The sequence below is a fragment of the Muntiacus reevesi genome, chromosome 19, assembly GCF_963930625.1.
Source record: "Muntiacus reevesi chromosome 19, mMunRee1.1, whole genome shotgun sequence".
Classification (NCBI taxonomy): Eukaryota; Metazoa; Chordata; class Mammalia; order Artiodactyla; family Cervidae; genus Muntiacus; species Muntiacus reevesi.
Window position 1 is genome coordinate 29,696,470 of NC_089267.1, and position 9,841 is coordinate 29,706,310.

General features: G+C 39.9%; 1 pseudogene; it reads left to right on the forward strand.

Moving 5' to 3' along the window:
• Nucleotides 1-8,573: 8,573 nt before the first annotated feature.
• LOC136150907 (glycerol-3-phosphate dehydrogenase 1-like protein pseudogene) lies at nucleotides 8,574-9,629 on the forward strand (annotated as a pseudogene).
• The last annotated feature ends 212 nt before the right edge of the window (nucleotides 9,630-9,841 follow it).

Here is a 9,841-nt window from a genome sequence, read left to right on the forward strand (position 1 = left end):
CTCCTGACAGCGCCATTTCTCCAAGTCATATACTCTTGTCTCCATCACTGCTGCTAGAACCAGTGACGATGATAATATGTTTTCAGAGATGGAAAGAGATTTTGATTCAATGGTGTTTTTAGTGTTTGCTTTTAGCTTTTTTAATTTGTTCACTCTTAGTTTAGGGTTCCACCCTAGAGATGAATCTTGGAGCTGGCAGCCCAACTGGAGGCGCCACAACCAGAAGCTTTTATTTTCTTTTTAACTTTTCAGCCATGCTGTGTGGCATGTAGGATCTTAATTCCCCAACCAGGGACTGAATCTGCCCTGCCTGCTACGGAAGCACAGAGTCTGAACCACTGGATGGCCAGGGATGTCCCCAAAATAACATTTTTAAATCTGATTTTTACTAAAGCAATATGCCCCAAATCTCTTGTTAGGCCCTACCAGGAAGCAACACAGTTCCTCATATAACCTCCTGACAAGACCCGCAACTGTCAGGCACACAAATAGGCCAGCTATTATTCAAGAATAAAACATAACTTGGGCTCAGTTAAGGTCTCCTCTATTTTCATTACAAAGCAAGTGAAAACAAACAAACAACAACAAAAACCCAAGAACTATGACACTGAGTTGCTTTCTATTCAGTTTAAGTAGATTTTCATATGTGTCAATACATATATAAAATTTACTATTCACAATAAATCCCATTTATCTTGAGTTTATTATGTTCCAAACACTACATGGGGATTTACAGGAGCCTCCCATTGATCACTTTTTCAAATAAGATTGAGGTATAGGGAAATATTTAATAACTTGATGAAAGTCATAGTTAAGCCAGCCCTACTTGATGACAAAACTCTTGTTCTTAATTGCTGTGATCTAAGCATCACAGACTCAATGGACATGGGTTTGGGTGGACTCCAGGAGTTGGTAATGAACAGGGAGGCCTGGTGTGCTGCGGTTCATGGGGTCACAAAGAGTCGGAGACAACTGAGCGACTGAACTGAACTGAAAGCAGCAAGGGATATCTCCTACAGAAAGAATGAGATTTTGAATATGAAGACCACTAATTTTGTTTTATTTAATGACTACTTTTACATTCTTATTTATACTCAAATCTATGCTAGACACTTGGAAGCTGATGAGCAAGATGGCCTATGCCTTCATAAAGCTCACATTCAAATTTTCTTTCCCATCCTTCTTGAGAGATAATCCAAGACCAATAAATGCAACTTTATTAGAGAGAAATATATGAATTCAGACTGACCTCAAAGGGTAATGAACCATTTGACCTGTAGGGAAACATATATTTCAACTTTCCTAGAAGCTACTGAATTAACCAGGGATCAGCATCATCATGCATGAGCTTTATTTAGTACAAGGTGCAACACAAAAATGCATGAGCTACAATCTGGCATAATCTTAAAGAAACTCAATCCTTTTTTTAGTAAAAATGTCTAACTTAGATCAATTATATATCAATCAATATACAGAGCCATCTATAGAATGATAAACTCACAGTGTAATTCCAAAAATCCATTTCTGCAATATCTGCTCTGCCAGCTAACAAATTTAGAATATACTATTTGCAAAAACAAAAATACTTTCTTTAAAATAAAACAAGCCTCAGGGAAACTCTGGTTTATAGTTGATATTATTTCAAAACTACTGAAACTTCTTAAACTTGCATTTACAAGGACTAAAAGGGAAAGTCAGTGCTCTTTCTCCCTTCCAGAAATATTGAATATTGTCTTCAATTACTGACACTCTATAATATTTTAGAGAGTTAACTATATGTGCCAAGTGGGACTTAGGGGAAGGAAGGGGAAATTGTTTATACGATCTGAAAAATAAAATGAAAAAAATTTAACTATGTTGATTCAATAAGATTTTCAATAACAATAACAAAAAGGAGAGTTTCTTTGACTTGTTTTGTACTTTAAGAGAGCCATTCACCACATTAGAAATAGGAGGGAATTCCTGTCAGCCAGAAAGACACAGAACCTGTATTTAATCTTCTTCCAGTTAGAAAAAAAGCTATTCTGCTGTAATATGTCTAAAATTAGAATGAAGAGTAGAGAATTGAATTAATTTATATGAAGGAGTAAATCTGTCATGCAACCAAATGAGACTGACTAAGTGGCTTACTATGAGTTAAAAAAATAGAGCAAGCAGTGATACAGAGAAGACCATAGATTATTCTACATTTCTATAGGTTAAGTTTGAGTCTTTCTTTGGTAGAAAGGACTTTAACTTCATGTAAGGACAGAATGTCAAGACTAGTTTTCTTCCAGCCAGTTCAGAGTATAGAGGCCTTTAGCCTCTATAGTATAATTTGAAGGACTGATCAAATCTCACTATCACACCTATCCACCATATGCCTGAAATTCCATGATTAGCAGTTCAGTCCTTTGAATCTGGTAGGATTTTGATTTTGAATTCACCCTAGTCTTCAGTGACTTAATCTGTAAAATTGCTTTCAGCATTTCTGAGTTTCTCTGTAATTTCTCTTCTGTATAGAACTTTTCATGTGGTTTGGATTAGGACTTGAAATGATGAATTAAGACAGAATGCAAACATGATTTTGAAAATTAGTTATGAAAATACTGGAAAAGATGAGATCAGGCATGTTCATGGCGGTATGGCTGTAGACAGCCAGATAGGAAAAGAAGAAGTAAAACTCTCACTGTTTGCAGACGACATGATCCTCTACAAAGAAAACCCTAAAGACTCTACCAGAAAATTACTAGAGCTAATCAATGAATACAGTAATGTTGCAAGGTATAAAATTAACACACAGAAATCCCTTGCATTCCTATACACTAACAATGATAAAACAGAAAGAGAAATTAAGGAAATAATACCATTCACCATTGCAACAAAAAGAATAAAATACTTAGGAGCATATCTACCTAAAGAAATGAAAGACCTATATATAGAAAACTATGAAACACTGATGAAAGAAATCAAAGAGGACACAAATAGATGGAGAAATATACCGTGTTTATGGATTGGAAGAATCAATATCATGAAAATGACTATACTACCCAAAGCAATCTATAGATTCAATGCAATCCCTATCAAGCTACCCACGGTACTTCTCACAGAACTAGAACAAATAATTTCACAATTTGTATGGAAATACAAAAAACCTCGAATAGTCAAAGCAATCTTGAGAAAGAAGAATGGAACTAGAGGAATCAACCTGCCTGGCTTCAGGCTCTACTACAAAGCCACAATCATCAAGATAGTATGGTACTGGCACAAAGACAGAAATATAGATCAATGGAGCAGAATAGAAAGCCCAGAGGTAAGTCCACATACCTATGGACACCTTATCTTCAACAAAGGAGGCAAGGATATACAATGGAAACAAGACAACCTCTTTAACAAGTGGTGCTGGGAAATCTGGTCAACCACTTGTAAAAGAATGAAACTGGAACACTTTCTAACACCATATGCAAAAATAAACTCAAAATGGATTAAAGATCTAAATGTAAGACCAGAAACTATAAAACTCCTAGAGGAGAACATAGGCAAAACAGTCTCCGACATGAATCACAGCAGGATCCTCTATGACCCACCTCCCAGAATATTGGAAATAAAAGCAAAAGTAAACAAATGGGACCTAATGAAACTTACAAGCTTTTGCACAACAAAGGAAATGATAAGCAAGGTGAAAAGACAGCCTTCAGAATGGGAGAAAATAATAGCAAACAAAGCAACAGACAAAGGATTCATCTCAAAAATATACAAGCAACTCCTACAGCTCAATTCCAAAAAAATAAATGACCCAATCAAAAAATGAGCCAAAGAACTAAACAGACATTTCTCCAAAGAAGAACTACAGATGGCTAACAAACACATGAAAAGATGCTCCACATCACTCATTATCAGAGAAATGCAAATCAAAACCACAATGAGGTACCATTACACGCCAGTCAGGATGGCTGCTACCCAAAAGTCTGCAAGCAATAAATGCTGGAGAGGGTGTGGAGAAAAGGGAACCCTCTTACACTGTTGGTGGGAATGCAAACTAGTACAGCCACTATGGAGAACAGTGTGGAGATTCCTTAAAAAACTGGAAATAGAACTGCCATATGACCCAGCAATCCCACTCCTGGGCATACACGCTGAGGAAACTAGATCTGAAAGAGACACGTGCACACCAATGTTCATCGCAGCACTGTTTATAATAGCCAGGACATGGAAGCAACCTAGATGCCCATCAGCAGATGAATGGATAAGGAAGCTATGGTACATATACACAATGGAATATTACTCAGCCATTAAAAAGAAATCATTTGAATCAGTTCTAATGAGATGGATGAAACTGGAGCCCATTATACAGAGTGAAGTAAACCAGAAAGATAAACACCAATACAGTATACTAACACATATATATATGGAATTTAAAAAGATGGTAACGATAACCCTATATGCAAAACAGGAAAAGAGAAACAAATGTACAGAACATACTTTGGGACTCTGTGGGAGAAGGCGAGAATGGGATGTTCTGACAGAATAGCACTGAAACAAGTATACTGTCAAAGGGTGAAACAGACCACCAGCCCAGGTTGGATGCATGAGACAAGTGCTCAGGGCTGGTGCACTGGGAAGACCCCGAGGGATGGGACAGGGAGGGAGGCGGGAGGGGGGATCAGGATGGGGAACACATGTAAATCCATGGCTGATTCATGTCAATGTATGGCAAAACCAGTACAATATTGTAAAGTCATTAGCCTCCAACTAATAAAAATAAATGAAAAAAATACAAGAAAAGATCTTAAATTTTGAATAGAAAATAAGCTAACTTGCAAGATCATGATATCCATCCTTTCCCTTTCAAAGATATGAAATTATTCCATTTTTAATTACATAACCTTCAGGAAATAACCTAGACATCCTATTTTTATATCTAAATCAATGATGAGCAGCCATCATAAACAAGCAATTTCTCACCTAAATAATAAGAAGTTTTCATTTGGAAGCCTACATCTCTATCTCTTCAGTACAAATTAAACATTATTTGTGAGCATTCACTAAGGACCAGTCACCATACTAGGTACATCAGAGAAAACAAGATAGGACATGGTCTCTATCCTCAAGGGAACTCCCACCTTCTTAAGGTGAGACACACATAAATTCAAGGCGTTCTAAAGCAGGGCGGATTGTGACAAATTCATCAGAAGTATAAACAACATATTAGTAATTGGTAGAGAAGTTCAGAGATATATATCATCTTAAAATTGGGGTAATGGAAGGTAAGAAAGGTGAAATCTAAGGACTTCCTTGATGGTACAGTGGATAGGAATCCACCTGCCAATGCAGGGGACATGGGTTCAGTCCCTGGTCTGGGAAGATCCCACATGCTGGGGAGCAAGTAAGCCCATGTGCCACAACTATTGAGCCTGTGCTCTAGAGTCCTCCAGCCACAACTACTGAGCCCAGGTGCTCCAACTACTAAAGCCTGGGTACCTAGAGACCATGTTCCACAACAAGAGAAGCCACTGCAGTGAGAAGCCCATGCATGGCCACTAGAGAGTAATTCCCACACTCCCAACTAGGAAAAAACCCATGCACAACAACAAGGACCCAGGGCGACAAAAAATAAATTAAAAAAAGAAAAAGTGATAGCTGCTGAAATATCTACCTTGTGCCAAAGCAAGACAGGAATAAATAATATCTGTATTTATGAAAACTCTCAGGAGAGCAGGTCTTAAAATTACTACAGCAGACCAACATAGAACAGTGATGGTGTGAATAAATTGAAGTACCATGGAAGAGATCTTGAAGATTTGTCCTTCTACAAGCATTGGGGAGGGGTCTGCCTTGAAATGAAAATACCAGCTAATGTAGGAGAATAAAGGACATTCCAAGCAGCAGAGTATCACATAATTGAGGAATGCCTCTAAAATAAGGGTGCAAGTTTCACAAGGGTAGACAGTGACAGGGATTTCAAAGACAAGGGGATAAACAGCAGTTCATTATTGTCTGCAAAAGAACACTGTATAAGTTGGAAGAGAGCTATTGACTCAAATCTGAATTTTGTTCTTCCTGGATTTTATTTTCTGATTCCTTCATTGTGCTGTAACTGAGCTCTCTCATGATCCCTAAATTCATCTCGAGGCTGAATTTCACATTTCCTCCATATTAAGAGTCTTTGCCTCCCAAATTCTATACACAGTACACTCATTGGCACATTTCAAGTCTATTCTCTAGTTGACAAAGGCAGAGAGACTTCTCTGTTTACAAAGATCATGTGGTTTTTCCTTGTACAATTAGGTGATTAGTCTATCTTTTCTATTATCTAACATATTCACTTTGTTGTTGCTGTTTAGTTGCTCAGTTAGTTCCAACTCCTTTGTGACCCCATGAACTGTAGCCCAACCAGGCTCTTCTGTTCATGAGATTTTTTCAGTCAAGATTACTGGAGTGGGTTGCCATTTCCTCTTCCAAGGGATCTTTCCAACCCAGGGATAAAACCCGCATCTCCATGTCTCCTGCACTGCAGGCAGCTTCTTTATTGCTGAGCCACCACCAAGGAAGCTCACAACATATTCACGCCATTATTCTAAATAGCCCAGACCAGACGGCAGCATGTCCCCATAGGCCACCACCACAGCTTGTGTTATCAGGCCAAGTTATAAGATAGTTACCATAGAAGTCTGACTTGAAACTTGTCTCCTTTCTCCCTACAATTCCTCAGAATGGGTACCCACTGTTTCTGCCAGGTTTTGTTTTGTTATTTTAAGTGCTTCCGACTTGATCTTGCTGAACAAAATATCTGTCCAGTAATCTATTCATCAGAAACCTGTGGTTCAAGAAGTTCCAAAGATCTTCCCTGGAATTACTTCTACGTGAGGGTTATTTTCCTCCAGGAGGCACCAGGTTACCATTTTTTGGCCTCTGGCCCACCAGATAATAACACCTCTTCTTGGCAGCCAAGAAGAGCAAGCAGTACCTAAGATTAGGCAATAAATATTGGGTTGGCAAAAGAATTTGTTTGGGTTTTTCTGTAAGATGGGATTAAAAATCCGAACAAACTTTTTGGCAGCCCCACAGTTTCCATATCCAGCACTCCAAAAACAATGCAATTACTTGCTGTTTACCCTTGCCTTTACATAAAGCTGTTTCACATGTACATGGTTCTACCTTAGGACTACTTTCCCAGAAAGTCACTCTCTTGCTTGTCCATTTATTTGTTTAACAAATTTTGAGATCAGAAAAAAACAAATAACAGATATAAAGAAAACATAACACCATTTAGTGGGGGAAACATACATTATCAATACATGTAAATAATGGTATATAATATTATATCATGTCAGGTAGCAAATGCAACAGTGGGAAAACAGGCAGGATAAACAGACACCTACAGATCTCATCTACATGTGAGACATGATATGAAGATAATCCAACATAATATATATCAGAGATGCTTCTTAAATGCCCACTACTTTCCCAAGAAAGAAGGCTACATCCAGAAAAATGTTTAAAAATAAAGCAGTCTATTGAGGAAAGAATAGCTATCTTTTAGCTACCACTATGATGAATGTAGAGCTTCCCAGTAGAGCCAGTGGTTAAAAAAAAAAGAAAAATCCACCTGCCCATGCAGAAGATGTAAGAGATGCAGGTTTAATCCCTGGGTTGAGAAGATACCCTGGAGGAGGGCATGGCAACCCATGCCAGTATTCTTGCCTGAAAAAATCCATGGACAGAGGAGCCTGGCACACTACATACAGTCCATAGGAGTGCACAGAGTTGGACACAACTGAAGCAACTTAGCATGCACACACACATGATAAATGCAATGTGTAAATAACAAAACATTGTCTCAGGTAACAAATGCCCCTGAGGCAAGAATCTGAAAGAGAACAGGAAAGCCAGGAGCTATCAGGGATCTAGGAATATGACTCTGGGGAGCAGTAGATCTGGCAAGTCCAGAAATATCAGGGGAAATTTATAAGATGAGAAGCCACCAACACCACAGCTGTGGTTAGTTTTTCAGAGTTTCATGTTCATACATGTGGGCACAGTGGCTGAGATGCTCCAGGGCCAAGCTAAAATCAATATTCATGGCTAAGTCATCTTTACCTCAAGCTGGTTTGTGGTGGTTTAAAGTTCTTTGAATTCTAACTTCATGGCTGATTTTTCATCACATTATTCATAAATACAATAAAAAGGACTAGATAGTGTGCTACTAATTTTCTGTTCGCTTTATTGAAATGCAGTTGATTTACAAAGTTGTTACACAGTGATTCAGTTATATATATATACATACTCCTTTTCAGATTCTTTTCCCTTATAGATTATTAAAAAGTATTGAGTATAGTACCCTGTGCTATACAATAGGTCTTTGTTGTTTCTCTACTTTATATAGTGTATTTATGTTAATCCCAACCTCCTAATTTATTCCTCCCCCCAGAATACTATTAATTTTTATCTGTGCTTATTAGTTGATACTTCTTTCAATATCACTATCCTGCTACCTTTTAGGTAAAAGTGAACGTGCCTGGGCGGAGCAGGTGGAGACAGGCGGCAAACCAGCTGGGGAGGCACTTGCGGGGCTGCAGGACTGCGGTGGGGCCATGACAGAATTACCCCTGAAAGTGTGCATCGTGGGCTCGGGGAACTGGGGTTCAGCTGTTGCAAAAATAATTGGTAAAAATGTCATGAAACTTCAGAAATTTGCCTCCACGGTCAAGATGTGGGTCTTTGAAGAAGTGGTTAATGGGAGAAAACTGATAGACATCATAAATAACGACCATGAAAATGTCAAATATCTCCCTGGACACAAGCTGCCAGACAATGTGATTGCAGTCCCCAATCTCAGTGAGGTTGTGTGGGACGCAGACCTGCTGGTGTTCGTGATCCCCCACCAGTTCATCAACAGCATCTGCGAGGAGATCTCTGGGAAAGTGCCCAAGGGCGCGCTGGGCATCAGCCTCATCAAGGGGATAGATGAGGGTCCCCAGGGGCTGAAGCTCATTTCTGACATCATTCGAGAGAAGATGGACATTGACGTCAGTGTGCTGATGGGCGCCAACACCGCCAATGAGGTTGCTGCCGAGAAGTTCTGTGAGACCACCATCGGCAGCAGGGTCATGGAGAACGGCCTCCTCTTCAAAGAACTTCTGCAGACTCCAAATTTTCGAATTAAGGTGGTTGCTGAGGCAGACGCTGTTGAACTGTGCGGCGCTCTGAAGAACATTGTGGCCGTGGGAGCCGGGTTCTGCGACGGCCTCCACAGCGGCGACAACACCAAAGCTGCCGTCATCCGCTTGGGGCTCATGGAAATGATCGCCTTCGCCAGGATCTTCTGCAAGGGCCGCGTGTCCAAAGCCACCTTCCTGGAGAGTTGCGGCGTGGCCGACCTGATCACTACCTGCTACGCGGGCCGGAACCGCAAGGTAGCTGAGGCCTTTGCGGCGACCGGAAAGACCATTGAAGAATTGGAGAAGGAGATGCTGAACGGGCAGAAGCTGCAAGGACCACAGACTTCCGCCCAGGTGTATGGCATCCTCAAACCGAAGGGACTGCTGGACAAGTTTCCATTGTTCACGGCGGTGTACCAGATCTGCTATGAAGGCAGGCCTGTTGAAGAGATGTTGTCTTGTCTCCAGAATCATCCGGAGTATACATAAAGGGAATCATGCCGCATGTTAGGGAAAGTCCTGCCTTTCTGATTGCTTGTCTGGATTCGAATGGAAACCGGGACTTGGCCACGAGATGCTTATGTGACCGTAATCCCATCATAGGTGCTGTGAATTTTTACAGGTTCATTTTTTAACGTATATGAGTGTGTGAGTGTGGGTTCCTTCCCTGTTCTGTGGATGTTTCTATGAACCAAAATTAA